General features: G+C 42.0%; 55 non-coding genes across 55 annotated transcripts; all 55 read left to right on the top strand.

Annotated features, from left to right (window-relative positions):
- Positions 1-268: 268 nt before the first annotated feature.
- Positions 269-387, top strand: LOC142474318 (5S ribosomal RNA). The gene has a single exon (XR_012790276.1). It is a non-coding gene; the product is annotated as a 5S ribosomal RNA (ribosomal RNA).
- A 286-nt stretch (positions 388-673) lies between these two features.
- Positions 674-792, top strand: LOC142474316 (5S ribosomal RNA). Its single transcript, XR_012790274.1, has one exon. It is a non-coding gene; the product is annotated as a 5S ribosomal RNA (ribosomal RNA).
- Positions 793-1,078: 286 nt separating this feature from the next.
- LOC142474489 (5S ribosomal RNA) lies at positions 1,079-1,197 on the top strand. Its single transcript, XR_012790435.1, has one exon. It is a non-coding gene; the product is annotated as a 5S ribosomal RNA (ribosomal RNA).
- Positions 1,198-1,483: 286 nt separating this feature from the next.
- Positions 1,484-1,602, top strand: LOC142474488 (5S ribosomal RNA). The gene has a single exon (XR_012790434.1). It is a non-coding gene; the product is annotated as a 5S ribosomal RNA (ribosomal RNA).
- Positions 1,603-1,888: 286 nt separating this feature from the next.
- LOC142474559 (5S ribosomal RNA) lies at positions 1,889-2,007 on the top strand. The gene has a single exon (XR_012790501.1). It is a non-coding gene; the product is annotated as a 5S ribosomal RNA (ribosomal RNA).
- Positions 2,008-2,293: 286 nt separating this feature from the next.
- On the top strand, positions 2,294-2,412 carry LOC142474179 (5S ribosomal RNA). Its single transcript, XR_012790150.1, has one exon. It is a non-coding gene; the product is annotated as a 5S ribosomal RNA (ribosomal RNA).
- A 286-nt stretch (positions 2,413-2,698) lies between these two features.
- Positions 2,699-2,817, top strand: LOC142474431 (5S ribosomal RNA). The gene has a single exon (XR_012790381.1). It is a non-coding gene; the product is annotated as a 5S ribosomal RNA (ribosomal RNA).
- A 286-nt stretch (positions 2,818-3,103) lies between these two features.
- On the top strand, positions 3,104-3,222 carry LOC142474178 (5S ribosomal RNA). Its single transcript, XR_012790149.1, has one exon. It is a non-coding gene; the product is annotated as a 5S ribosomal RNA (ribosomal RNA).
- Positions 3,223-3,508: 286 nt separating this feature from the next.
- LOC142474177 (5S ribosomal RNA) lies at positions 3,509-3,627 on the top strand. The gene has a single exon (XR_012790148.1). It is a non-coding gene; the product is annotated as a 5S ribosomal RNA (ribosomal RNA).
- Positions 3,628-3,913: 286 nt separating this feature from the next.
- LOC142474402 (5S ribosomal RNA) lies at positions 3,914-4,032 on the top strand. The gene has a single exon (XR_012790354.1). It is a non-coding gene; the product is annotated as a 5S ribosomal RNA (ribosomal RNA).
- A 286-nt stretch (positions 4,033-4,318) lies between these two features.
- Positions 4,319-4,437, top strand: LOC142474315 (5S ribosomal RNA). The gene has a single exon (XR_012790273.1). It is a non-coding gene; the product is annotated as a 5S ribosomal RNA (ribosomal RNA).
- A 286-nt stretch (positions 4,438-4,723) lies between these two features.
- Positions 4,724-4,842, top strand: LOC142474314 (5S ribosomal RNA). The gene has a single exon (XR_012790272.1). It is a non-coding gene; the product is annotated as a 5S ribosomal RNA (ribosomal RNA).
- A 286-nt stretch (positions 4,843-5,128) lies between these two features.
- On the top strand, positions 5,129-5,247 carry LOC142474487 (5S ribosomal RNA). The gene has a single exon (XR_012790433.1). It is a non-coding gene; the product is annotated as a 5S ribosomal RNA (ribosomal RNA).
- Positions 5,248-5,546: 299 nt separating this feature from the next.
- Positions 5,547-5,665, top strand: LOC142474176 (5S ribosomal RNA). The gene has a single exon (XR_012790147.1). It is a non-coding gene; the product is annotated as a 5S ribosomal RNA (ribosomal RNA).
- A 286-nt stretch (positions 5,666-5,951) lies between these two features.
- LOC142474476 (5S ribosomal RNA) lies at positions 5,952-6,070 on the top strand. Its single transcript, XR_012790423.1, has one exon. It is a non-coding gene; the product is annotated as a 5S ribosomal RNA (ribosomal RNA).
- Positions 6,071-6,356: 286 nt separating this feature from the next.
- On the top strand, positions 6,357-6,475 carry LOC142474401 (5S ribosomal RNA). The gene has a single exon (XR_012790353.1). It is a non-coding gene; the product is annotated as a 5S ribosomal RNA (ribosomal RNA).
- Positions 6,476-6,761: 286 nt separating this feature from the next.
- LOC142474313 (5S ribosomal RNA) lies at positions 6,762-6,880 on the top strand. Its single transcript, XR_012790271.1, has one exon. It is a non-coding gene; the product is annotated as a 5S ribosomal RNA (ribosomal RNA).
- Positions 6,881-7,166: 286 nt separating this feature from the next.
- Positions 7,167-7,285, top strand: LOC142474312 (5S ribosomal RNA). Its single transcript, XR_012790270.1, has one exon. It is a non-coding gene; the product is annotated as a 5S ribosomal RNA (ribosomal RNA).
- A 286-nt stretch (positions 7,286-7,571) lies between these two features.
- On the top strand, positions 7,572-7,690 carry LOC142474486 (5S ribosomal RNA). The gene has a single exon (XR_012790432.1). It is a non-coding gene; the product is annotated as a 5S ribosomal RNA (ribosomal RNA).
- A 286-nt stretch (positions 7,691-7,976) lies between these two features.
- LOC142474174 (5S ribosomal RNA) lies at positions 7,977-8,095 on the top strand. The gene has a single exon (XR_012790146.1). It is a non-coding gene; the product is annotated as a 5S ribosomal RNA (ribosomal RNA).
- A 286-nt stretch (positions 8,096-8,381) lies between these two features.
- LOC142474544 (5S ribosomal RNA) lies at positions 8,382-8,500 on the top strand. Its single transcript, XR_012790487.1, has one exon. It is a non-coding gene; the product is annotated as a 5S ribosomal RNA (ribosomal RNA).
- Positions 8,501-8,786: 286 nt separating this feature from the next.
- LOC142474484 (5S ribosomal RNA) lies at positions 8,787-8,905 on the top strand. The gene has a single exon (XR_012790431.1). It is a non-coding gene; the product is annotated as a 5S ribosomal RNA (ribosomal RNA).
- Positions 8,906-9,191: 286 nt separating this feature from the next.
- LOC142474311 (5S ribosomal RNA) lies at positions 9,192-9,310 on the top strand. The gene has a single exon (XR_012790269.1). It is a non-coding gene; the product is annotated as a 5S ribosomal RNA (ribosomal RNA).
- A 286-nt stretch (positions 9,311-9,596) lies between these two features.
- LOC142474441 (5S ribosomal RNA) lies at positions 9,597-9,715 on the top strand. The gene has a single exon (XR_012790390.1). It is a non-coding gene; the product is annotated as a 5S ribosomal RNA (ribosomal RNA).
- Positions 9,716-10,001: 286 nt separating this feature from the next.
- Positions 10,002-10,120, top strand: LOC142474310 (5S ribosomal RNA). The gene has a single exon (XR_012790268.1). It is a non-coding gene; the product is annotated as a 5S ribosomal RNA (ribosomal RNA).
- A 286-nt stretch (positions 10,121-10,406) lies between these two features.
- Positions 10,407-10,525, top strand: LOC142474376 (5S ribosomal RNA). The gene has a single exon (XR_012790329.1). It is a non-coding gene; the product is annotated as a 5S ribosomal RNA (ribosomal RNA).
- A 286-nt stretch (positions 10,526-10,811) lies between these two features.
- LOC142474173 (5S ribosomal RNA) lies at positions 10,812-10,930 on the top strand. Its single transcript, XR_012790145.1, has one exon. It is a non-coding gene; the product is annotated as a 5S ribosomal RNA (ribosomal RNA).
- A 286-nt stretch (positions 10,931-11,216) lies between these two features.
- Positions 11,217-11,335, top strand: LOC142474172 (5S ribosomal RNA). Its single transcript, XR_012790144.1, has one exon. It is a non-coding gene; the product is annotated as a 5S ribosomal RNA (ribosomal RNA).
- Positions 11,336-11,621: 286 nt separating this feature from the next.
- Positions 11,622-11,740, top strand: LOC142474309 (5S ribosomal RNA). The gene has a single exon (XR_012790267.1). It is a non-coding gene; the product is annotated as a 5S ribosomal RNA (ribosomal RNA).
- A 286-nt stretch (positions 11,741-12,026) lies between these two features.
- Positions 12,027-12,145, top strand: LOC142474375 (5S ribosomal RNA). The gene has a single exon (XR_012790328.1). It is a non-coding gene; the product is annotated as a 5S ribosomal RNA (ribosomal RNA).
- Positions 12,146-12,431: 286 nt separating this feature from the next.
- Positions 12,432-12,550, top strand: LOC142474171 (5S ribosomal RNA). The gene has a single exon (XR_012790143.1). It is a non-coding gene; the product is annotated as a 5S ribosomal RNA (ribosomal RNA).
- A 286-nt stretch (positions 12,551-12,836) lies between these two features.
- Positions 12,837-12,955, top strand: LOC142474306 (5S ribosomal RNA). The gene has a single exon (XR_012790266.1). It is a non-coding gene; the product is annotated as a 5S ribosomal RNA (ribosomal RNA).
- Positions 12,956-13,241: 286 nt separating this feature from the next.
- On the top strand, positions 13,242-13,360 carry LOC142474169 (5S ribosomal RNA). Its single transcript, XR_012790141.1, has one exon. It is a non-coding gene; the product is annotated as a 5S ribosomal RNA (ribosomal RNA).
- A 286-nt stretch (positions 13,361-13,646) lies between these two features.
- On the top strand, positions 13,647-13,765 carry LOC142474168 (5S ribosomal RNA). Its single transcript, XR_012790140.1, has one exon. It is a non-coding gene; the product is annotated as a 5S ribosomal RNA (ribosomal RNA).
- A 286-nt stretch (positions 13,766-14,051) lies between these two features.
- LOC142474167 (5S ribosomal RNA) lies at positions 14,052-14,170 on the top strand. Its single transcript, XR_012790139.1, has one exon. It is a non-coding gene; the product is annotated as a 5S ribosomal RNA (ribosomal RNA).
- A 286-nt stretch (positions 14,171-14,456) lies between these two features.
- On the top strand, positions 14,457-14,575 carry LOC142474305 (5S ribosomal RNA). Its single transcript, XR_012790265.1, has one exon. It is a non-coding gene; the product is annotated as a 5S ribosomal RNA (ribosomal RNA).
- Positions 14,576-14,861: 286 nt separating this feature from the next.
- On the top strand, positions 14,862-14,980 carry LOC142474374 (5S ribosomal RNA). Its single transcript, XR_012790327.1, has one exon. It is a non-coding gene; the product is annotated as a 5S ribosomal RNA (ribosomal RNA).
- Positions 14,981-15,266: 286 nt separating this feature from the next.
- On the top strand, positions 15,267-15,385 carry LOC142474166 (5S ribosomal RNA). The gene has a single exon (XR_012790138.1). It is a non-coding gene; the product is annotated as a 5S ribosomal RNA (ribosomal RNA).
- A 286-nt stretch (positions 15,386-15,671) lies between these two features.
- LOC142474303 (5S ribosomal RNA) lies at positions 15,672-15,790 on the top strand. Its single transcript, XR_012790263.1, has one exon. It is a non-coding gene; the product is annotated as a 5S ribosomal RNA (ribosomal RNA).
- Positions 15,791-16,076: 286 nt separating this feature from the next.
- LOC142474165 (5S ribosomal RNA) lies at positions 16,077-16,195 on the top strand. The gene has a single exon (XR_012790137.1). It is a non-coding gene; the product is annotated as a 5S ribosomal RNA (ribosomal RNA).
- A 286-nt stretch (positions 16,196-16,481) lies between these two features.
- LOC142474302 (5S ribosomal RNA) lies at positions 16,482-16,600 on the top strand. Its single transcript, XR_012790262.1, has one exon. It is a non-coding gene; the product is annotated as a 5S ribosomal RNA (ribosomal RNA).
- Positions 16,601-16,891: 291 nt separating this feature from the next.
- LOC142474301 (5S ribosomal RNA) lies at positions 16,892-17,010 on the top strand. Its single transcript, XR_012790261.1, has one exon. It is a non-coding gene; the product is annotated as a 5S ribosomal RNA (ribosomal RNA).
- Positions 17,011-17,296: 286 nt separating this feature from the next.
- LOC142474300 (5S ribosomal RNA) lies at positions 17,297-17,415 on the top strand. Its single transcript, XR_012790260.1, has one exon. It is a non-coding gene; the product is annotated as a 5S ribosomal RNA (ribosomal RNA).
- A 286-nt stretch (positions 17,416-17,701) lies between these two features.
- Positions 17,702-17,820, top strand: LOC142474690 (5S ribosomal RNA). The gene has a single exon (XR_012790585.1). It is a non-coding gene; the product is annotated as a 5S ribosomal RNA (ribosomal RNA).
- A 286-nt stretch (positions 17,821-18,106) lies between these two features.
- Positions 18,107-18,225, top strand: LOC142474299 (5S ribosomal RNA). The gene has a single exon (XR_012790259.1). It is a non-coding gene; the product is annotated as a 5S ribosomal RNA (ribosomal RNA).
- Positions 18,226-18,511: 286 nt separating this feature from the next.
- On the top strand, positions 18,512-18,630 carry LOC142474266 (5S ribosomal RNA). Its single transcript, XR_012790229.1, has one exon. It is a non-coding gene; the product is annotated as a 5S ribosomal RNA (ribosomal RNA).
- A 286-nt stretch (positions 18,631-18,916) lies between these two features.
- Positions 18,917-19,035, top strand: LOC142474440 (5S ribosomal RNA). The gene has a single exon (XR_012790389.1). It is a non-coding gene; the product is annotated as a 5S ribosomal RNA (ribosomal RNA).
- Positions 19,036-19,321: 286 nt separating this feature from the next.
- LOC142474298 (5S ribosomal RNA) lies at positions 19,322-19,440 on the top strand. The gene has a single exon (XR_012790258.1). It is a non-coding gene; the product is annotated as a 5S ribosomal RNA (ribosomal RNA).
- A 648-nt stretch (positions 19,441-20,088) lies between these two features.
- On the top strand, positions 20,089-20,207 carry LOC142474264 (5S ribosomal RNA). Its single transcript, XR_012790227.1, has one exon. It is a non-coding gene; the product is annotated as a 5S ribosomal RNA (ribosomal RNA).
- A 286-nt stretch (positions 20,208-20,493) lies between these two features.
- Positions 20,494-20,612, top strand: LOC142474685 (5S ribosomal RNA). The gene has a single exon (XR_012790584.1). It is a non-coding gene; the product is annotated as a 5S ribosomal RNA (ribosomal RNA).
- A 285-nt stretch (positions 20,613-20,897) lies between these two features.
- LOC142474297 (5S ribosomal RNA) lies at positions 20,898-21,016 on the top strand. The gene has a single exon (XR_012790257.1). It is a non-coding gene; the product is annotated as a 5S ribosomal RNA (ribosomal RNA).
- A 286-nt stretch (positions 21,017-21,302) lies between these two features.
- On the top strand, positions 21,303-21,421 carry LOC142474295 (5S ribosomal RNA). Its single transcript, XR_012790256.1, has one exon. It is a non-coding gene; the product is annotated as a 5S ribosomal RNA (ribosomal RNA).
- Positions 21,422-21,707: 286 nt separating this feature from the next.
- LOC142474673 (5S ribosomal RNA) lies at positions 21,708-21,826 on the top strand. The gene has a single exon (XR_012790583.1). It is a non-coding gene; the product is annotated as a 5S ribosomal RNA (ribosomal RNA).
- Positions 21,827-22,112: 286 nt separating this feature from the next.
- On the top strand, positions 22,113-22,231 carry LOC142474294 (5S ribosomal RNA). The gene has a single exon (XR_012790255.1). It is a non-coding gene; the product is annotated as a 5S ribosomal RNA (ribosomal RNA).
- Positions 22,232-22,517: 286 nt separating this feature from the next.
- LOC142474262 (5S ribosomal RNA) lies at positions 22,518-22,636 on the top strand. The gene has a single exon (XR_012790226.1). It is a non-coding gene; the product is annotated as a 5S ribosomal RNA (ribosomal RNA).
- Positions 22,637-22,813: the final 177 nt, after the last annotated feature.

Below are 22,813 nucleotides of genomic sequence, written 5' to 3'. Positions count from 1 at the left end.
CTAATGAAAATATACATGGCATTCCTTGCAGCAAATGAAAATGTTTCATTTTTTACTACTTTTTTCCCGCAGTGGAAAAGAAATATATCGTTTTTTCCTCAGAAAGCTCAACACAATGCAACCTTCCAAAATAGAATTCTGACATCAAGAATTCCGTCTATAGTACATTTGAGTGCACCTGTCATTTTCTCAGTCTCTGTGTATGCATGGAGCAAGATATAGGCTCATGGATTTAAGAATGAGAGGATATCATGAGACAGCAATCTCCACCTACGGCCATACTACCTTGAAAGCGCCCGATCCCGTCAGATCTCGGAAGCTAAGCAGGGTGAGGCTTGATTAGTACTGGGTTGGAAGACTGCCTGGGAATACCAGGTGCTGTAGGTGTTTTTATTTTTCGCTTCCCTAATGAAAATATACATGGCATTCCTCGCAGCAAATGAAAATGTTTCATTTCTTGCTACTTTTTTCCCGCAGTGGCAAAGAAATATATCGTTTTTTCCTCAGAAAGCTCAACACAATGCAACCTTCCAAAATAGAATTCTGACATCAAGAATTCCGTCTATAGTACATTTGAGTGCACCTGTCATTTTCTCAGTCTCTGTGTATGCATGGAGCAAGATATAGGCTCATGGATTTAAGAATGAGAGGATATCATGAGACAGCAATCTCCACCTACGGCCATACTACCTTGAAAGCGCCCGATCCCGTCAGATCTCGGAAGCTAAGCAGGGTGAGGCTTGATTAGTACTGGGTTGGAAGACTGCCTGGGAATACCAGGTGCTGTAGGTGTTTTTATTTTTCGCTTCCCTAATGAAAATATACATGGCATTCCTCGCAGCAAATGAAAATGTTTCATTTCTTGCTACTTTTTTCCCGCAGTGGAAAATAAATATATCGTTTTTTCCTCAGAAAGTTCAACACAATGCAACCTTCCAAAATAGAATTCTGACATCAAGAATTCCGTCTATAGTACATTTGAGTGCACCTGTCATTTTCTCAGTCTCTGTGTATGCATGGAGCAAGATATAGGCTCATGGATTTAAGAATGAGAGGATATCATGAGACAGCAATCTCCACCTACGGCCATACTACCTTGAAAGCGCCCGATCCCGTCAGATCTCAGAAGCTAAGCAGGGTGAGGCTTGATTAGTACTGGGTTGGGAGACTGCCTGGGAATACCAAGTGCTGTGGGTGTTTTTATTTTTCGCTTCCCTAATGAAAATATACATGGCATTCCTTGCAGCAAATGAAAATGTTTCATTTTTTACTACTTTTTTCCCGCAGTGGAAAAGAAATATATCGTTTTTTCCTCAGAAAGCTCAACACAATGCAACCTTCCAAAATAGAATTCTGACATCAAGAATTCCGTCTATAGTACATTTGAGTGCACCTGTCATTTTCTCAGTCTCTGTGTATGCATGGAGCAAGATATAGGCTCATGGATTTAAGAATGAGAGGATATCATGAGACAGCAATCTCCACCTACGGCCATACTACCTTGAAAGCGCCCGATCCCGTCAGATCTCAGAAGCTAAGCAGGGTGAGGCTTGATTAGTACTGGGTTGGGAGACTGCCTGGGAATACCAAGTGCTGTGGGTGTTTTTATTTTTCGCTTCCCTAATGAAAATATACATGGCATTCCTTGCAGCAAATGAAAATGTTTCATTTTTTACTACTTTTTTCCCGCAGTGGAAAAGAAATATATCGTTTTTTCCTCAGAAAGCTCAACACAATGCAACCTTCCAAAATAGAATTCTGACATCAAGAATTCCGTCTATAGTACATTTGAGTGCACCTGTCATTTTCTCAGTCTCTGTGTATGCATGGAGCAAGATATAGGCTCATGGATTTAAGAATGAGAGGATATCATGAGACAGCAATCTCCACCTACGGCCATACTACCTTGAAAGTGCCCGATCCCGTCAGATCTCAGAAGCTAAGCAGGGTGAGGCTTGATTAGTACTGGGTTGGGAGACTGCCTGGGAATACCAAGTGCTGTGGGTGTTTTTATTTTTCGCTTCCCTAATGAAAATATACATGGCATTCCTTGCAGCAAATGAAAATGTTTCATTTTTTACTACTTTTTTCCCGCAGTGGAAAAGAAATATATCGTTTTTTCCTCAGAAAGTTCAACACAATGCAACCTTCCAAAATAGAATTCTGACATCAAGAATTCCGTCTATAGTACATTTGAGTGCACCTGTCATTTTCTCAGTCTCTGTGTATGCATGGAGCAAGATATAGGCTCATGGATTTAAGAATGAGAGGATATCATGAGACAGCAATCTCCACCTACGGCCATACTACCTTGAAAGCGCCCGATCCCGTCAGATCTCGGAAGCTAAGCAGGGTGAGGCTTGATTAGTACTGGGTTGGGAGACTGCCTGGGAATACCAAGTGCTGTGGGTGTTTTTATTTTTCGCTTCCCTAATGAAAATATACATGGCATTCCTTGCAGCAAATGAAAATGTTTCATTTTTTACTACTTTTTTCCCGCAGTGGCAAAGAAATATATCGTTTTTTCCTCAGAAAGCTCAACACAATGCAACCTTCCAAAATAGAATTCTGACATCAAGAATTCCGTCTATAGTACATTTGAGTGCACCTGTCATTTTCTCAGTCTCTGTGTATGCATGGAGCAAGATATAGGCTCATGGATTTAAGAATGAGAGGATATCATGAGACAGCAATCTCCACCTACGGCCATACTACCTTGAAAGCGCCCGATCCCGTCAGATCTCGGAAGCTAAGCAGGGTGAGGCTTGATTAGTACTGGCTTGGGAGACTGCCTGGGAATACCAAGTGCTGTGGGTGTTTTTATTTTTCGCTTCCCTAATGAAAATATACATGGCATTCCTTGCAGCAAATGAAAATGTTTCATTTTTTACTACTTTTTTCCCGCAGTGGAAAAGAAATATATCGTTTTTTCCTCAGAAAGTTCAACACAATGCAACCTTCCAAAATAGAATTCTGACATCAAGAATTCCGTCTATAGTACATTTGAGTGCACCTGTCATTTTCTCAGTCTCTGTGTATGCATGGAGCAAGATATAGGCTCATGGATTTAAGAATGAGAGGATATCATGAAACAGCAATCTCCACCTACGGCCATACTACCTTGAAAGCGCCCGATCCCGTCAGATCTCGGAAGCTAAGCAGGGTGAGGCTTGATTAGTACTGGGTTGGGAGACTGCCTGGGAATACCAAGTGCTGTGGGTGTTTTTATTTTTCGCTTCCCTAATGAAAATATACATGGCATTCCTTGCAGCAAATGAAAATGTTTCATTTTTTACTACTTTTTTCCCGCAGTGGAAAAGAAATATATCGTTTTTTCCTCAGAAAGTTCAACACAATGCAACCTTCCAAAATAGAATTCTGACATCAAGAATTCCGTCTATAGTACATTTGAGTGCACCTGTCATTTTCTCAGTCTCTGTGTATGCATGGAGCAAGATATAGGCTCATGGATTTAAGAATGAGAGGATATCATGAGACAGCAATCTCCACCTACGGCCATACTACCTTGAAAGCGCCCGATCCCGTCAGATCTCGGAAGCTAAGCAGGGTGAGGCTTGATTAGTACTGGGTTGGGAGACTGCCTGGGAATACCAAGTGCTGTGGGTGTTTTTATTTTTCGCTTCCCTAATGAAAATATACATGGCATTCCTTGCAGCAAATGAAAATGTTTCATTTTTTACTACTTTTTTCCCGCAGTGGAAAAGAAATATATCGTTTTTTCCTCAGAAAGTTCAACACAATGCAACCTTCCAAAATAGAATTCTGACATCAAGAATTCCGTCTATAGTACATTTGAGTGCACCTGTCATTTTCTCAGTCTCTGTGTATGCATGGAGCAAGATATAGGCTCATGGATTTAAGAATGAGAGGATATCATGAGACAGCAATCTCCACCTACGGCCATACTACCTTGAAAGCGCCTGATCCCGTCAGATCTCGGAAGCTAAGCAGGGTGAGGCTTGATTAGTACTGGGTTGGGAGACTGCCTGGGAATACCAAGTGCTGTGGGTGTTTTTATTTTTCGCTTCCCTAATGAAAATATACATGGCATTCCTTGCAGCAAATGAAAATGTTTCATTTTTTACTACTTTTTTCCCGCAGTGGCAAAGAAATATATCGTTTTTTCCTCAGAAAGCTCAACACAATGCAACCTTCCAAAATAGAATTCTGACATCAAGAATTCCGTCTATAGTACATTTGAGTGCACCTGTCATTTTCTCAGTCTCTGTGTATGCATGGAGCAAGATATAGGCTCATGGATTTAAGAATGAGAGGATATCATGAGACAGCAATCTCCACCTACGGCCATACTACCTTGAAAGCGCCCGATCCCGTCAGATCTCGGAAGCTAAGCAGGGTGAGGCTTGATTAGTACTGGGTTGGAAGACTGCCTGGGAATACCAGGTGCTGTAGGTGTTTTTATTTTTCGCTTCCCTAATGAAAATATACATGGCATTCCTCGCAGCAAATGAAAATGTTTCATTTCTTGCTACTTTTTTCCCGCAGTGGCAAAGAAATATATCGTTTTTTCCTCAGAAAGCTCAACACAATGCAACCTTCCAAAATAGAATTCTGACATCAAGAATTCCGTCTATAGTACATTTGAGTGCACCTGTCATTTTCTCAGTCTCTGTGTATGCATGGAGCAAGATATAGGCTCATGGATTTAAGAATGAGAGGATATCATGAGACAGCAATCTCCACCTACGGCCATACTACCTTGAAAGCGCCCGATCCCGTCAGATCTCGGAAGCTAAGCAGGGTGAGGCTTGATTAGTACTGGGTTGGAAGACTGCCTGGGAATACCAGGTGCTGTAGGTGTTTTTATTTTTCGCTTCCCTAATGAAAATATACATGGCATTCCTCGCAGCAAATGAAAATGTTTCATTTCTTGCTACTTTTTTCCCGCAGTGGAAAATAAATATATCGTTTTTTCCTCAGAAAGTTCAACACAATGCAACCTTCCAAAATAGAATTCTGACATCAAGAATTCCGTCTATAGTACATTTGAGTGCACCTGTCATTTTCTCAGTCTCTGTGTATGCATGGAGCAAGATATAGGCTCATGGATTTAAGAATGAGAGGATATCATGAGACAGCAATCTCCACCTACGGCCATACTACCTTGAAAGCGCCCGATCCCGTCAGATCTCAGAAGCTAAGCAGGGTGAGGCTTGATTAGTACTGGGTTGGGAGACTGCCTGGGAATACCAAGTGCTGTGGGTGTTTTTATTTTTCGCTTCCCTAATGAAAATATACATGGCATTCCTTGCAGCAAATGAAAATGTTTCATTTTTTACTACTTTTTTCCCCGCAGTGGAAAGAAATATATCGTTTTTTCCTCAGAAAGTTCAACACAATGCAACCTTCCAAAATAGAATTCTGACATCAAGAATTCCGTCTATAGTACATTTGAGTGCACCTGTCATTTTCTCAGTCTCTGTGTATGCATGGAGCAAGATATAGGCTCATGGATTTAAGAATGAGAGGATATCATGAGACAGCATCATGAGACAGCAATCTCCACCTACGGCCATACTACCTTGAAAGCGCCCGATCCCGTCAGATCTCGGAAGCTAAGCAGGGTGAGGCTTGATTAGTACTGGGTTGGGAGACTGCCTGGGAATACCAAGTGCTGTGGGTGTTTTTATTTTTCGCTTCCCTAATGAAAATATACATGGCATTCCTTGCAGCAAATGAAAATGTTTCATTTTTTACTACTTTTTTCACGCAGTGGCAAAGAAATATATCGTTTTTTCCTCAGAAAGCTCAACACAATGCAACCTTCCAAAATAGAATTCTGACATCAAGAATTCCGTCTATAGTACATTTGAGTGCACCTGTCATTTTCTCAGTCTCTGTGTATGCATGGAGCAAGATATAGGCTCATGGATTTAAGAATGAGAGGATATCATGAGACAGCAATCTCCACCTGTGGCCATACTACCTTGAAAGCGCCCGATCCCGTCAGATCTCGGAAGCTAAGCAGGGTGAGGCTTGATTAGTACTGGGTTGGGAGACTGCATGGGAATACCAAGTGCTGTGGGTGTTTTTATTTTTCGCTTCCCTAATGAAAATATACATGGCATTCCTTGCAGCAAATGAAAATGTTTCATTTTTTACTACTTTTTTCCCGCAGTGGAAAAGAAATATATCGTTTTTTCCTCAGAAAGTTCAACACAATGCAACCTTCCAAAATAGAATTCTGACATCAAGAATTCCGTCTATAGTACATTTGAGTGCACCTGTCATTTTCTCAGTCTCTGTGTATGCATGGAGCAAGATATAGGCTCATGGATTTAAGAATGAGAGGATATCATGAGACAGCAATCTCCACCTACGGCCATACTACCTTGAAAGCGCCTGATCCCGTCAGATCTCGGAAGCTAAGCAGGGTGAGGCTTGATTAGTACTGGGTTGGGAGACTGCCTGGGAATACCAAGTGCTGTGGGTGTTTTTATTTTTCGCTTCCCTAATGAAAATATACATGGCATTCCTTGCAGCAAATGAAAATGTTTCATTTTTTACTACTTTTTTCCCGCAGTGGCAAAGAAATATATCGTTTTTTCCTCAGAAAGCTCAACACAATGCAACCTTCCAAAATAGAATTCTGACATCAAGAATTCCGTCTATAGTACATTTGAGTGCACCTGTCATTTTCTCAGTCTCTGTGTATGCATGGAGCAAGATATAGGCTCATGGATTTAAGAATGAGAGGATATCATGAGACAGCAATCTCCACCTACGGCCATACTACCTTGAAAGCGCCCGATCCCGTCAGATCTCGGAAGCTAAGCAGGGTGAGGCTTGATTAGTACTGGGTTGGAAGACTGCCTGGGAATACCAGGTGCTGTAGGTGTTTTTATTTTTCGCTTCCCTAATGAAAATATACATGGCATTCCTCGCAGCAAATGAAAATGTTTCATTTCTTGCTACTTTTTTCCCGCAGTGGCAAAGAAATATATCGTTTTTTCCTCAGAAAGCTCAACACAATGCAACCTTCCAAAATAGAATTCTGACATCAAGAATTCCGTCTATAGTACATTTGAGTGCACCTGTCATTTTCTCAGTCTCTGTGTATGCATGGAGCAAGATATAGGCTCATGGATTTAAGAATGAGAGGATATCATGAGACAGCAATCTCCACCTACGGCCATACTACCTTGAAAGCGCCCGATCCCGTCAGATCTCGGAAGCTAAGCAGGGTGAGGCTTGATTAGTACTGGGTTGGAAGACTGCCTGGGAATACCAGGTGCTGTAGGTGTTTTTATTTTTCGCTTCCCTAATGAAAATATACATGGCATTCCTCGCAGCAAATGAAAATGTTTCATTTCTTGCTACTTTTTTCCCGCAGTGGAAAATAAATATATCGTTTTTTCCTAAGAAAGTTCAACACAATGCAACCTTCCAAAATAGAATTCTGACATCAAGAATTCCGTCTATAGTACATTTGAGTGCACCTGTCATTTTCTCAGTCTCTGTGTATGCATGGAGCAAGATATAGGCTCATGGATTTAAGAATGAGAGGATATCATGAGACAGCAATCTCCACCTACGGCCATACTACCTTGAAAGCGCCCGATCCCGTCAGATCTCAGAAGCTAAGCAGGGTGAGGCTTGATTAGTACTGGGTTGGGAGACTGCCTGGGAATACCAAGTGCTGTGGGTGTTTTTATTTTTCGCTTCCCTAATGAAAATATACATGGCATTCCTTGCAGCAAATGAAAATGTTTCATTTTTTACTACTTTTTTCCCGCAGTGGAAAAGAAATATATCGTTTTTTCCTCAGAAAGTTCAACACAATGCAACCTTCCAAAATAGAATTCTGACATCAAGAATTCCGTCTATAGTACATTTGAGTGCACCTGTCATTTTCTCAGTCTCTGTGTATGCATGGAGCAAGATATAGGCTCATGGATTTAAGAATGAGAGGATATCATGAGACAGCAATCTCCACCTACGGCCATACTACCTTGAAAGCGCCCGATCCCGTCAGATCTCGGAAGCTAAGCAGGGTGAGGCTTGATTAGTACTGGGTTGGGAGACTGCCTGGGAATACCAAGTGCTGTGGGTGTTTTTATTTTTCGCTTCCCTAATGAAAATATACATGGCATTCCTTGCAGCAAATGAAAATGTTTCATTTTTTACTACTTTTTTCCCGCAGTGGCAAAGAAATATATCGTTTTTTCCTCAGAAAGCTCAACACAATGCAACCTTCCAAAATAGAATTCTGACATCAAGAATTCCGTCTATAGTACATTTGAGTGCACCTGTCATTTTCTCAGTCTCTGTGTATGCATGGAGCAAGATATAGGCTCATGGATTTAAGAATGAGAGGATATCATGAGACAGCAATCTCCACCTACGGCCATACTACCTTGAAAGCGCCCGATCCCGTCAGTTCTCGGAAGCTAAGCAGGGTGAGGCTTGATTAGTACTGGGTTGGAAGACTGCCTGGGAATACCAGGTGCTGTAGGTGTTTTTATTTTTCGCTTCCCTAATGAAAATATACATGGCATTCCTCGCAGCAAATGAAAATGTTTCATTTCTTGCTACTTTTTTCCCGCAGTGGCAAAGAAATATATCGTTTTTTCCTCAGAAAGCTCAACACAATGCAACCTTCCAAAATAGAATTCTGACATCAAGAATTCCGTCTATAGTACATTTGAGTGCACCTGTCATTTTCTCAGTCTCTGTGTATGCATGGAGCAAGATATAGGCTCATGGATTTAAGAATGAGAGGATATCATGAGACAGCAATCTCCACCTACGGCCATACTACCTTGAAAGCGCCCGATCCCGTCAGATCTCAGAAGCTAAGCAGGGTGAGGCTTGATTAGTACTGGGTTGGGAGACTGCCTGGGAATACCAAGTGCTGTGGGTGTTTTTATTTTTCGCTTCCCTAATGAAAATATACATGGCATTCCTTGCAGCAAATGAAAATGTTTCATTTTTTACTACTTTTTTCCCGCAGTGGAAAAGAAATATATCGTTTTTTCCTCAGAAAGTTCAACACAATGCAACCTTCCAAAATAGAATTCTGACATCAAGAATTCCGTCTATAGTACATTTGAGTGCACCTGTCATTTTCTCAGTCTCTGTGTATGCATGGAGCAAGATATAGGCTCATGGATTTAAGAATGAGAGGATATCATGAGACAGCAATCTCCACCTACGGCCATACTACCTTGAAAGCGCCCGATCCCGTCAGATCTCGGAAGCTAAGCAGGGTGAGGCTTGATTAGTACTGGGTTGGAAGACTGCCTGGGAATACCAGGTGCTGTAGGTGTTTTTATTTTTCGCTTCCCTAATGAAAATATACATGGCATTCCTTGCAGCAAATGAAAATGTTTCATTTTTTACTACTTTTTTCCCGCAGTGGAAAAGAAATATATCGTTTTTTCCTCAGAAAATTCAACACAATGCAACCTTCCAAAATAGAATTCTGACATCAAGAATTCCGTCTATAGTACATTTGAGTGCACCTGTCATTTTCTCAGTCTCTGTGTATGCATGGAGCAAGATATAGGCTCATGGATTTAAGAATGAGAGGATATCATGAGACAGCAATCTCCACCTGTGGCCATACTACCTTGAAAGCGCCCGATCCCGTCAGATCTCGGAAGCTAAGCAGGGTGAGGCTTGATTAGTACTGGGTTGGGAGACTGCCTGGGAATACCAAGTGCTGTGGGTGTTTTTATTTTTCGCTTCCCTAATGAAAATATACATGGCATTCCTTGCAGCAAATGAAAATGTTTCATTTTTTACTACTTTTTTCCCGCAGTGGCAAAGAAATATATCGTTTTTTCCTCAGAAAGCTCAACACAATGCAACCTTCCAAAATAGAATTCTGACATCAAGAATTCCGTCTATAGTACATTTGAGTGCACCTGTCATTTTCTCAGTCTCTGTGTATGCATGGAGCAAGATATAGGCTCATGGATTTAAGAATGAGAGGATATCATGAGACAGCAATCTCCACCTACGGCCATACTACCTTGAAAGCGCCCGATCCCGTCAGATCTCGGAAGCTAAGCAGGGTGAGGCTTGATTAGTACTGGGTTGGAAGACTGCCTGGGAATACCAGGTGCTGTAGGTGTTTTTATTTTTCGCTTCCCTAATGAAAATATACATGGCATTCCTCGCAGCAAATGAAAATGTTTCATTTCTTGCTACTTTTTTCCCGCAGTGGCAAAGAAATATATCGTTTTTTCCTCAGAAAGCTCAACACAATGCAACCTTCCAAAATAGAATTCTGACATCAAGAATTCCGTCTATAGTACATTTGAGTGCACCTGTCATTTTCTCAGTCTCTGTGTATGCATGGAGCAAGATATAGGCTCATGGATTTAAGAATGAGAGGATATCATGAGACAGCAATCTCCACCTACGGCCATACTACCTTGAAAGCGCCCGATCCCGTCAGATCTCGGAAGCTAAGCAGGGTGAGGCTTGATTAGTACTGGGTTGGTAGACTGCCTGGGAATACCAGGTGCTGTAGGTGTTTTTATTTTTCGCTTCCCTAATGAAAATATACATGGCATTCCTCGCAGCAAATGAAAATGTTTCATTTCTTGCTACTTTTTTCCCGCAGTGGAAAATAAATATATCGTTTTTTCCTCAGAAAGTTCAACACAATGCAACCTTCCAAAATAGAATTCTGACATCAAGAATTCCGTCTATAGTACATTTGAGTGCACCTGTCATTTTCTCAGTCTCTGTGTATGCATGGAGCAAGATATAGGCTCATGGATTTAAGAATGAGAGGATATCATGAGACAGCAATCTCCACCTACGGCCATACTACCTTGAAAGCGCCCGATCCCGTCAGATCTCGGAAGCTAAGCAGGGTGAGGCTTGATTAGTACTGGGTTGGGAGACTGCCTGGGAATACCAAGTGCTGTGGGTGTTTTTATTTTTCGCTTCCCTAATGAAAATATACATGGCATTCCTTGCAGCAAATGAAAATGTTTCATTTTTTACTACTTTTTTCCCGCAGTGGAAAAGAAATATATCGTTTTTTCCTCAGAAAGTTCAACACAATGCAACCTTCCAAAATAGAATTCTGACATCAAGAATTCCGTCTATAGTACATTTGAGTGCACCTGTCATTTTCTCAGTCTCTGTGTATGCATGGAGCAAGATATAGGCTCATGGATTTAAGAATGAGAGGATATCATGAGACAGCAATCTCCACCTACGGCCATACTACCTTGAAAGCGCCCGATCCCGTCAGATCTCGGAAGCTAAGCAGGGTGAGGCTTGATTAGTACTGGGTTGGGAGACTGCCTGGGAATACCAAGTGCTGTGGGTGTTTTTATTTTTCGCTTCCCTAATGAAAATATACATGGCATTCCTTGCAGCAAATGAAAATGTTTCATTTTTTACTACTTTTTTCCCGCAGTGGCAAAGAAATATATCGTTTTTTCCTCAGAAAGCTCAACACAATGCAACCTTCCAAAATAGAATTCTGACATCAAGAATTCCGTCTATAGTACATTTGAGTGCACCTGTCATTTTCTCAGTCTCTGTGTATGCATGGAGCAAGATATAGGCTCATGGATTTAAGAATGAGAGGATATCATGAGACAGCAATCTCCACCTACGGCCATACTACCTTGAAAGCGCCCGATCCCGTCAGATCTCGGAAGCTAAGCAGGGTGAGGCTTGATTAGTACTGGGTTGGAAGACTGCCTGGGAATACCAGGTGCTGTAGGTGTTTTTATTTTTCGCTTCCCTAATGAAAATATACATGGCATTCCTCGCAGCAAATGAAAATGTTTCATTTCTTGCTACTTTTTTCCCGCAGTGGCAAAGAAATATATCGTTTTTTCCTCAGAAAGCTCAACACAATGCAACCTTCCAAAATAGAATTCTGACATCAAGAATTCCGTCTATAGTACATTTGAGTGCACCTGTCATTTTCTCAGTCTCTGTGTATGCATGGAGCAAGATATAGGCTCATGGATTTAAGAATGAGAGGATATCATGAGACAGCAATCTCCACCTACGGCCATACTACCTTGAAAGCGCCCGATCCCGTCAGATCTCGGAAGCTAAGCAGGGTGAGGCTTGATTAGTACTGGGTTGGTAGACTGCCTGGGAATACCAGGTGCTGTAGGTGTTTTTATTTTTCGCTTCCCTAATGAAAATATACATGGCATTCCTCGCAGCAAATGAAAATGTTTCATTTCTTGCTACTTTTTTCCCGCAGTGGAAAAGAAATATATCGTTTTTTCCTCAGAAAGTTCAACACAATGCAACCTTCCAAAATAGAATTCTGACATCAAGAATTCCGTCTATAGTACATTTGAGTGCACCTGTCATTTTCTCAGTCTCTGTGTATGCATGGAGCAAGATATAGGCTCATGGATTTAAGAATGAGAGGATATCATGAGACAGCAATCTCCACCTACGGCCATACTACCTTGAAAGCGCCCGATCCCGTCAGATCTCGGAAGCTAAGCAGGGTGAGGCTTGATTAGTACTGGGTTGGGAGACTGCCTGGGAATACCAAGTGCTGTGGGTGTTTTTATTTTTCGCTTCCCTAATGAAAATATACATGGCATTCCTTGCAGCAAATGAAAATGTTTCATTTTTTACTACTTTTTTCCCGCAGTGGCAAAGAAATATATCGTTTTTTCCTCAGAAAGCTCAACACAATGCAACCTTCCCAAATAGAATTCTGACATCAAGAATTCCGTCTATAGTACATTTGAGTGCACCTGTCATTTTCTCAGTCTCTGTGTATGCATGGAGCAAGATATAGGCTCATGGATTTAAGAATGAGAGGATATCATGAGACAGCAATCTCCACCTACGGCCATACTACCTTGAAAGCGCCCGATCCCGTCAGATCTCGGAAGCTAAGCAGGGTGAGGCTTGATTAGTACTGGGTTGGAAGACTGCCTGGGAATACCAGGTGCTGTAGGTGTTTTTATTTTTCGCTTCCCTAATGAAAATATACATGGCATTCCTCGCAACAAATGAAAATGTTTCATTTCTTGCTACTTTTTTCCCGCAGTGGCAAAGAAATATATCGTTTTTTCCTCAGAAAGCTCAACACAATGCAACCTTCCAAAATAGAATTCTGACATCAAGAATTCCGTCTATAGTACATTTGAGTGCACCTGTCATTTTCTCAGTCTCTGTGTATGCATGGAGCAAGATATAGGCTCATGGATTTAAGAATGAGAGGATATCATGAGACAGCAATCTCCACCTACGGCCATACTACCTTGAAAGCGCCCGATCCCGTCAGATCTCGGAAGCTAAGCAGGGTGAGGCTTGATTAGTACTGGGTTGGGAGACTGCCTGGGAATACCAAGTGCTGTGGGTGTTTTTATTTTTCGCTTCCCTAATGAAAATATACATGGCATTCCTTGCAGCAAATGAAAATGTTTCATTTTTTACTACTTTTTTCCCGCAGTGGAAAAGAAATATATCGTTTTTTCCTCAGAAAGTTCAACACAATGCAACCTTCCAAAATAGAATTCTGACATCAAGAATTCCGTCTATAGTACATTTGAGTGCACCTGTCATTTTCTCAGTCTCTGTGTATGCATGGAGCAAGATATAGGCTCATGGATTTAAGAATGAGAGGATATCATGAGACAGCAATCTCCACCTACGGCCATACTACCTTGAAAGCGCCCGATCCCGTCAGATCTCGGAAGCTAAGCAGGGTGAGGCTTGATTAGTACTGGGTTGGGAGACTGCCTGGGAATACCAAGTGCTGTGGGTGTTTTTATTTTTCGCTTCCCTAATGAAAATATACATGGCATTCCTTGCAGCAAATGAAAATGTTTCATTTTTTACTACTTTTTTCCCGCAGTGGAAAAGAAATATATCGTTTTTTCCTCAGAAAGTTCAACACAATGCAACCTTCCAAAATAGAATTCTGACATCAAGAATTCCGTCTATAGTACATTTGAGTGCACCTGTCATTTTCTCAGTCTCTGTGTATGCATGGAGCAAGATATAGGCTCATGGATTTAAGAATGAGAGGATATCATGAGACAGCAATCTCCACCTACGGCCATACTACCTTGAAAGCGCCCGATCCCGTCAGATCTCGGAAGCTAAGCAGGGTGAGGCTTGATTAGTACTGGGTTGGGAGACTGCCTGGGAATACCAAGTGCTGTGGGTGTTTTTATTTTTCGCTTCCCTAATGAAAATATACATGGCATTCCTTGCAGCAAATGAAAATGTTTCATTTTTTACTACTTTTTTCCCGCAGTGGCAAAGAAATATATCGTTTTTTCCTCAGAAAGCTCAACACAATGCAACCTTCCAAAATAGAATTCTGACATCAAGAATTCCGTCTATAGTACATTTGAGTGCACCTGTCATTTTCTCAGTCTCTGTGTATGCATGGAGCAAGATATAGGCTCATGGATTTAAGAATGAGAGGATATCATGAGACAGCAATCTCCACCTACGGCCATACTACCTTGAAAGCGCCCGATCCCGTCAGATCTCGGAAGCTAAGCAGGGTGAGGCTTGATTAGTACTGGGTTGGAAGACTGCCTGGGAATACCAGGTGCTGTAGGTGTTTTTATTTTTCGCTTCCCTAATGAAAATATACATGGCATTCCTCGCAGCAAATGAAAATGTTTCATTTCTTGCTACTTTTTTCCCGCAGTGGCAAAGAAATATATCGTTTTTTCCTCAGAAAGCTCAACACAATGCAACCTTCCAAAATAGAATTCTGACATCAAGAATTCCGTCTATAGTACATTTGAGTGCACCTGTCATTTTCTCAGTCTCTGTGTATGCATGGAGCAAGATATAGGCTCATGGATTTAAGAATGAGAGGATATCATGAGACAGCAATCTCCACCTACGGCCATACTACCTTGAAAGCGCCCGATCCCGTCAGATCTCGGAAGCTAAGCAGGGTGAGGCTTGATTAGTACTGGGTTGGTAGACTGCCTGGGAATACCAGGTGCTGTAGGTGTTTTTATTTTTCGCTTCCCTAATGAAAATATACATGGCATTCCTCGCAGCAAATGAAAATGTTTCATTTCTTGCTACTTTTTTCCCGCAGTGGAAAATAAATATATCGTTTTTTCCTCAGAAAGTTCAACACAATGCAACCTTCCAAAATAGAATTCTGACATCAAGAATTCCGTCTATAGTACATTTGAGTGCACCTGTCATTTTCTCAGTCTCTGTGTATGCATGGAGCAAGATATAGGCTCATGGATTTAAGAATGAGAGGATATCATGAGACAGCAATCTCCACCTACGGCCATACTACCTTGAAAGCGCCCGATCCCGTCAGATCTCGGAAGCTAAGCAGGGTGAGGCTTGATTAGTACTGGGTTGGGAGACTGCCTGGGAATACCAAGTGCTGTGGGTGTTTTTATTTTTCGCTTCCCTAATGAAAATATACATGGCATTCCTTGCAGCAAATGAAAATGTTTCATTTTTTACTACTTTTTTCCCGCAGTGGCAAAGAAATATATCGTTTTTTCCTCAGAAAGCTCAACACAATGCAACCTTCCCAAATAGAATTCTGACATCAAGAATTCCGTCTATAGTACATTTGAGTGCACCTGTCATTTTCTCAGTCTCTGTGTATGCATGGAGCAAGATATAGGCTCATGGATTTAAGAATGAGAGGATATCATGAGACAGCAATCTCCACCTACGGCCATACTACCTTGAAAGCGCCCGATCCCGTCAGATCTCGGAAGCTAAGCAGGGTGAGGCTTGATTAGTACTGGGTTGGAAGACTGCCTGGGAATACCAGGTGCTGTAGGTGTTTTTATTTTTCGCTTCCCTAATGAAAATATACATGGCATTCCTCGCAACAAATGAAAATGTTTCATTTCTTGCTACTTTTTTCCCGCAGTGGCAAAGAAATATATCGTTTTTTCCTCAGAAAGCTCAACACAATGCAACCTTCCAAAATAGAATTCTGACATCAAGAATTCCGTCTATAGTACATTTGAGTGCACCTGTCATTTTCTCAGTCTCTGTGTATGCATGGAGCAAGATATAGGCTCATGGATTTAAGAATGAGAGGATATCATGAGACAGCAATCTCCACCTACGGCCATACTACCTTGAAAGCGCCCGATCCCGTCAGATCTCGGAAGCTAAGCAGGGTGAGGCTTGATTAGTACTGGGTTGGGAGACTGCCTGGGAATACCAAGTGCTGTGGGTGTTTTTATTTTTCGCTTCCCTAATGAAAATATACATGGCATTCCTTGCAGCAAATGAAAATGTTTCATTTTTTACTACTTTTTTCCCGCAGTGGCAAAGAAATATATCGTTTTTTCCTCAGAAAGCTCAACACAATGCAACCTTCCAAAATAGAATTCTGACATCAAGAATTCCGTCTATAGTACATTTGAGTGCACCTGTCATTTTCTCAGTCTCTGTGTATGCATGGAGCAAGATATAGGCTCATGGATTTAAGAATGAGAGGATATCATGAGACAGCAATCTCCACCTACGGCCATACTACCTTGAAAGCGCCCGATCCCGTCAGATCTCGGAAGCTAAGCAGGGTGAGGCTTGATTAGTACTGGGTTGGAAGACTGCCTGGGAATACCAGGTGCTGTAGGTGTTTTTATTTTTCGCTTCCCTAATGAAAATATACATGGCATTCCTCGCAGCAAATGAAAATGTTTCATTTCTTGCTACTTTTTTCCCGCAGTGGCAAAGAAATATATCGTTTTTTCCTCAGAAAGTTCAACACAATGCAACCTTCCAAAATAGAATTCTGACATCAAGAATTCCGTCTATAGTACATTTGAGTGCACCTGTCATTTTCTCAGTCTCTGTGTATGCATGGAGCAAGATATAGGCTCATGGATTTAAGAATGAGAGGATACAGTATCATGAGACAGCAATCTCCACCTACGGCCATACTACCTTGAAAGCGCCCGATCCCGTCAGATCTCGGAAGCTAAGCAGGGTGAGGCTTGATTAGTACTGGGTTGGAAGACTGCCTGGGAATACCAGGTGCTGTAGGTGTTTTTATTTTTCGCTTCCCTAATGAAAATATACATGGCATTCCTCGCAACAAATGAAAATGTTTCATTTCTTGCTACTTTTTTCCCGCAGTGGCAAAGAAATATATCGTTTTTTCCTCAGAAAGCTCAACACAATGCAACCTTCCAAAATAGAATTCTGACATCAAGAATTCCGTCTATAGTACATTTGAGTGCACCTGTCATTTTCTCAGTCTCTGTGTATGCATGGAGCAAGATATAGGCTCATGGATTTAAGAATGAGAGGATATCATGAGACAGCAATCTCCACCTACGGCCATACTACCTTGAAAGCGCCCGATCCCGTCAGATCTCGGAAGCTAAGCAGGGTGAGGCTTGATTAGTACTGGGTTGGAAGACTGCCTGGGAATACCAGGTGCTGTAGGTGTTTTTATTTTTCGCTTCCCTAATGAAAATATACATGGCATTCCTCGCAGCAAATGAAAATGTTTCATTTCTTGCTACTTTTTTCCCGCAGTGGCAAAGAAATATATCGTTTTTTCCTCAGAAAGCTCAACACAATGCAACCTTCCAAAATAGAATTCTGACATCAAGAATTCCGTCTATAGTACATTTGAGTGCACCTGTCATTTTCTCAGTCTCTGTGTATGCATGGAGCAAGATATAGGCTCATGGATTTAAGAATGAGAGGATATCATGAGACAGCAATCTCCACCTACGGCCATACTACCTTGAAAGCGCCCGATCCCGTCAGATCTCGGAAGCTAAGCAGGGTGAGGCTTGATTAGTACTGGGTTGGGAGACTGCCTGGGAATACCAAGTGCTGTGGGTGTTTTTATTTTTCGCTTCCCTAATGAAAATATACATGGCATTCCTTGCAGCAAATGAAAATGTTTCATTTTTTACTACTTTTTTCCCGCAGTGGCAAAGAAATATATCGTTTTTTCCTCAGAAAGCTCAACACAATGCAACCTTCCAAAATAGAATTCTGACATCAAGAATTCCGTCTATAGTACATTTGAGTGCACCTGTCATTTTCTCAGTCTCTGTGTATGCATGGAGCAAGATATAGGCTCATGGATTTAAGAATGAGAGGATATCATGAGACAGCAATCTCCACCTACGGCCATACTACCTTGAAAGCGCCCGATCCCGTCAGATCTCGGAAGCTAAGCAGGGTGAGGCTTGATTAGTACTGGGTTGGAAGACTGCCTGGGAATACCAGGTGCTGTAGGTGTTTTTATTTTTCGCTTCCCTAATGAAAATATACATGGCATTCCTCGCAGCAAATGAAAATGTTTCATTTCTTGCTACTTTTTTCCCGCAGTGGCAAAGAAATATATCGTTTTTTCCTCAGAAAGCTCAACACAATGCAACCTTCCAAAATAGAATTCTGACATCAAGAATTCCGTCTATAGTACATTTGAGTGCACCTGTCATTTTCTCAGTCTCTGTGTATGCATGGAGCAAGATATAGGCTCATGGATTTAAGAATGAGAGGATATCATGAGACAGCAATCTCCACCTACGGCCATACTACCTTGAAAGCGCCCGATCCCGTCAGATCTCGGAAGCTAAGCAGGGTGAGGCTTGATTTGTACTGGGTTGGGAGACTGCCTGGGAATACCAAGTGCTGTGGGTGTTTTTATTTTTCGCTTCCCTAATGAAAATATACATGGCATTCCTTGCAGCAAATGAAAATGTTTCATTTATTACTACTTTTTTCCCGCAGTGGAAAATAAATATATCGTTTTTTCCTCAGAAAATTCAACACAATGCAACCTTCCAAAATAGAATTCTGACATCAAGAATTCCGTCTATAGTACATTTGAGTGCACCTGTCATTTTCTCAGTCTCTGTGTATGCATGGAGCAAGATATAGGCTCATGGATTTAAGAATGAGAGGATATCATGAGACAGCAATCTCCACCTGTGGCCATACTACCTTGAAAGCGCCCGATCCCGTCAGATCTCGGAAGCTAAGCAGGGTGAGGCTTGATTAGTACTGGGTTGGGAGACTGCCTGGGAATACCAAGTGCTGTGGGTGTTTTTATTTTTCGCTTCCCTAATGAAAATATACATGGCATTCCTTGCAGCAAATGAAAATGTTTCATTTTTTACTACTTTTTTCCCGCAGTGGCAAAGAAATATATCGTTTTTTCCTCAGAAAGCTCAACACAATGCAACCTTCCAAAATAGAATTCTGACATCAAGAATTCCGTCTATAGTACATTTGAGTGCACCTGTCATTTTCTCAGTCTCTGTGTATGCATGGAGCAAGATATAGGCTCATGGATTTAAGAATGAGAGGATATCATGAGACAGCAATCTCCACCTACGGCCATACTACCTTGAAAGCGCCCGATCCCGTCAGATCTCGGAAGCTAAGCAGGGTGAGGCTTGATTAGTACTGGGTTGGAAGACTGCCTGGGAATACCAGGTGCTGTAGGTGTTTTTATTTTTCGCTTCCCTAATGAAAATATACATGGCATTCCTCGCAGCAAATGAAAATGTTTCATTTCTTGCTACTTTTTTCCCGCAGTGGCAAAGAAATATATCGTTTTTTCCTCAGAAAGCTCAACACAATGCAACCTTCCAAAATAGAATTCTGACATCAAGAATTCCGTCTACACTACCGACACACTTTATTAAAGTGTGGCCGGTACCGCAAGCCGGGAGATTTCCCGGCTTGCTAGTGGCTGCCCCTCGGCGTGCCGCGCGTCATAGACGCGCGGTCACGCGTCTTCGGGAGCGTGCGCCCCCTGCACGCGCGTCCAGGGGCTCCCCGAGGGAGCCCTGGTGTCCCGCGATCGCGGGACAGCGGCAGGGGGTTCCGGGGGACCCGGCGGACCCGGCAGCGGTAGGGAGAGCGCCCCGATCGGAGGGCGCTCTTCCGCTGCTTCGGCGCGCGCCCGTCACTCTCGGGCGCGCGCCAGGCTACTGCTGCGGCCAAGAACGGGCAAATGCTCGAATAAACTTGGCCGCAGCAGTATAGTTCATTTGAGTGCACCTGTCATTTTCTCAGTCTCTGTGTATGCATGGAGCAAGATATAGGCTCATGGATTTAAGAATGAGAGGATATCATGAGACAGCAATCTCCACCTACGGCCATACTACCTTGAAAGTGCCCGATCCCGTCAGATCTCGGAAGCTAAGCAGGGTGAGGCTTGATTAGTACTGGGTTGGGAGACTGCCTGGGAATACCAAGTGCTGTGGGTGTTTTTATTTTTCGCTTCCCTAATGAAAATATACATGGCATTCCTTGCAGCAAATGAAAATGTTTCATTTTTTACTACTTTTTTCCCGCAGTGGAAAAGAAATATATCGTTTTTTCCTCAGAAAGTTCAACACAATGCAACCTTCCAAAATAGAATTCTGACATCAAGAAATCCGTCTATAGTACATTTGAGTGCACCTGTCATTTTCTCAGTCTCTGTGTATGCATGGAGCAAGATATAGGCTCATGGATTTAAGAATGAGAGGATATCATGAGACAGCAATCTCCACCTACGGCCATACTACCTTGAAAGCGCCCGATCCCGTCAGATCTCGGAAGCTAAGCAGGGTGAGGCTTGATTAGTACTGGGTTGGGAGACTGCCTGGGAATACCAAGTGCTGTGGGTGTTTTTATTTTTCGCTTCCCTAATGAAAATATACATGGCATTCCTTGCAGCAAATGAAAATGTTTCATTTTTTACTACTTTTTTCCCGCAGTGGAAAAGAAATATATCGTTTTTCCTCAGAAAGTTCAACACAATGCAACCTTCCAAAATAGAATTCTGACATCAAGAATTCCGTCTATAGTACATTTGAGTGCACCTGTCATTTTCTCAGTCTCTGTGTATGCATGGAGCAAGATATAGGCTCATGGATTTAAGAATGAGAGGATATCATGAGACAGCAATCTCCACCTACGGCCATACTACCTTGAAAGCGCCCGATCCCGTCAGATCTCGGAAGCTAAGCAGGGTGAGGCTTGATTAGTACTGGGTTGGAAGACTGCCTGGGAATACCAGGTGCTGTAGGTGTTTTTATTTTTCGCTTCCCTAATGAAAATATACATGGCATTCCTTGCAGCAAATGAAAATGTTTCATTTTTTACTACTTTTTTCCCGCAGTGGCAAAGAAATATATCGTTTTTTCCTCAGAAAGCTCAACACAATGCAACCTTCCAAAATAGAATTCTGACATCAAGAATTCCGTCTATAGTACATTTGAGTGCACCTGTCATTTTCTCAGTCTCTGTGTATGCATGGAGCAAGATATAGGCTCATGGATTTAAGAATGAGAGGATATCATGAGACAGCAATCTCCACCTACGGCCATACTACCTTGAAAGCGCCCGATCCCGTCAGATCTCGGAAGCTAAGCAGGGTGAGGCTTGATTAGTACTGGGTTGGAAGACTGCCTGGGAATACCAGGTGCTGTAGGTGTTTTTATTTTTCGCTTCCCTAATGAAAATATACATGGCATTCCTCGCAGCAAATGAAAATGTTTCATTTCTTGCTACTTTTTTCCCGCAGTGGCAAAGAAATATATCGTTTTTTCCTCAGAAAGCTCAACACAATGCAACCTTCCAAAATAGAATTCTGACATCAAGAATTCCGTCTATAGTACATTTGAGTGCACCTGTCATTTTCTCAGTCTCTGTGTATGCATGGAGCAAGATATAGGCTCATGGATTTAAGAATGAGAGGATATCATGAGACAGCAATCTCCACCTACGGCCATACTACCTTGAAAGCGCCCGATCCCGTCAGATCTCGGAAGCTAAGCAGGGTGAGGCTTGATTAGTACTGGGTTGGGAGACTGCCTGGGAATACCAAGTGCTGTGGGTGTTTTTATTTTTCGCTTCCCTAATGAAAATATACATGGCATTCCTTGCAGCAAATGAAAATGTTTCATTTATTACTACTTTTTTCCCGCAGTGGAAAATAAATATATCGTTTTTTCCTCAGAAAATTCAACACAATGCAACCTTCCAAAATAGAATTCTGACATCAAGAATTCCGTCTATAGTACATTTGAGTGCACCTGTCATTTTCTCAGTCTCTGTGTATGCATGGAGCAAGATATAGGCTCATGGATTTAAGAATGAGAGGATATCATGAGACAGCAATCTCCACCTACGGCCATACTACCTTGAAAGCGCCCGATCCCGTCAGATCTCGGAAGCTAAGCAGGGTGAGGCTTGATTAGTACTGGGTTGGAAGACTGCCTGGGAATACCAGGTGCTGTAGGTGTTTTTATTTTTCGCTTCCCTAATGAAAATATACATGGCATTCCTCGCAGCAAATGAAAATGTTTCATTTCTTGCTACTTTTTTCCCGCAGTGGCAAAGAAATATATCGTTTTTTCCTCAGAAAGCTCAACACAATGCAACCTTCCAAAATAGAATTCTGACATCAAGAATTCCGTCTATAGTTCATTTGAGTGCACCTGTCATTTTCTCAGTCTCTGTGTATGCATGGAGCAAGATATAGGCTCATGGATTTAAGAATGAGAGGATATCATGAGACAGCAATCTCCACCTACGGCCATACTACCTTGAAAGTGCCCGATCCCGTCAGATCTCGGAAGCTAAGCAGGGTGAGGCTTGATTAGTACTGGGTTGGGAGACTGCCTGGGAATACCAAGTGCTGTGGGTGTTTTTATTTTTCGCTTCCCTAATGAAAATATACATGGCATTCCTTGCAGCAAATGAAAATGTTTCATTTTTTACTACTTTTTTCCCGCAGTGGAAAAGAAATATATAGTTTTTTCCTCAGAAAGTTCAACACAATGCAACCTTCCAAAATAGAATTCTGACATCAAGAATTCCGTCT

Source organism: Ascaphus truei, assembly GCF_040206685.1.
Source record: "Ascaphus truei isolate aAscTru1 chromosome 18 unlocalized genomic scaffold, aAscTru1.hap1 SUPER_18_unloc_1, whole genome shotgun sequence".
Taxonomy (NCBI): domain Eukaryota; kingdom Metazoa; phylum Chordata; class Amphibia; order Anura; family Ascaphidae; genus Ascaphus; species Ascaphus truei.
The sequence above is the reverse complement of the archived record's forward strand: the minus strand, read 5'-3'. Positions and strand labels throughout refer to the sequence as shown.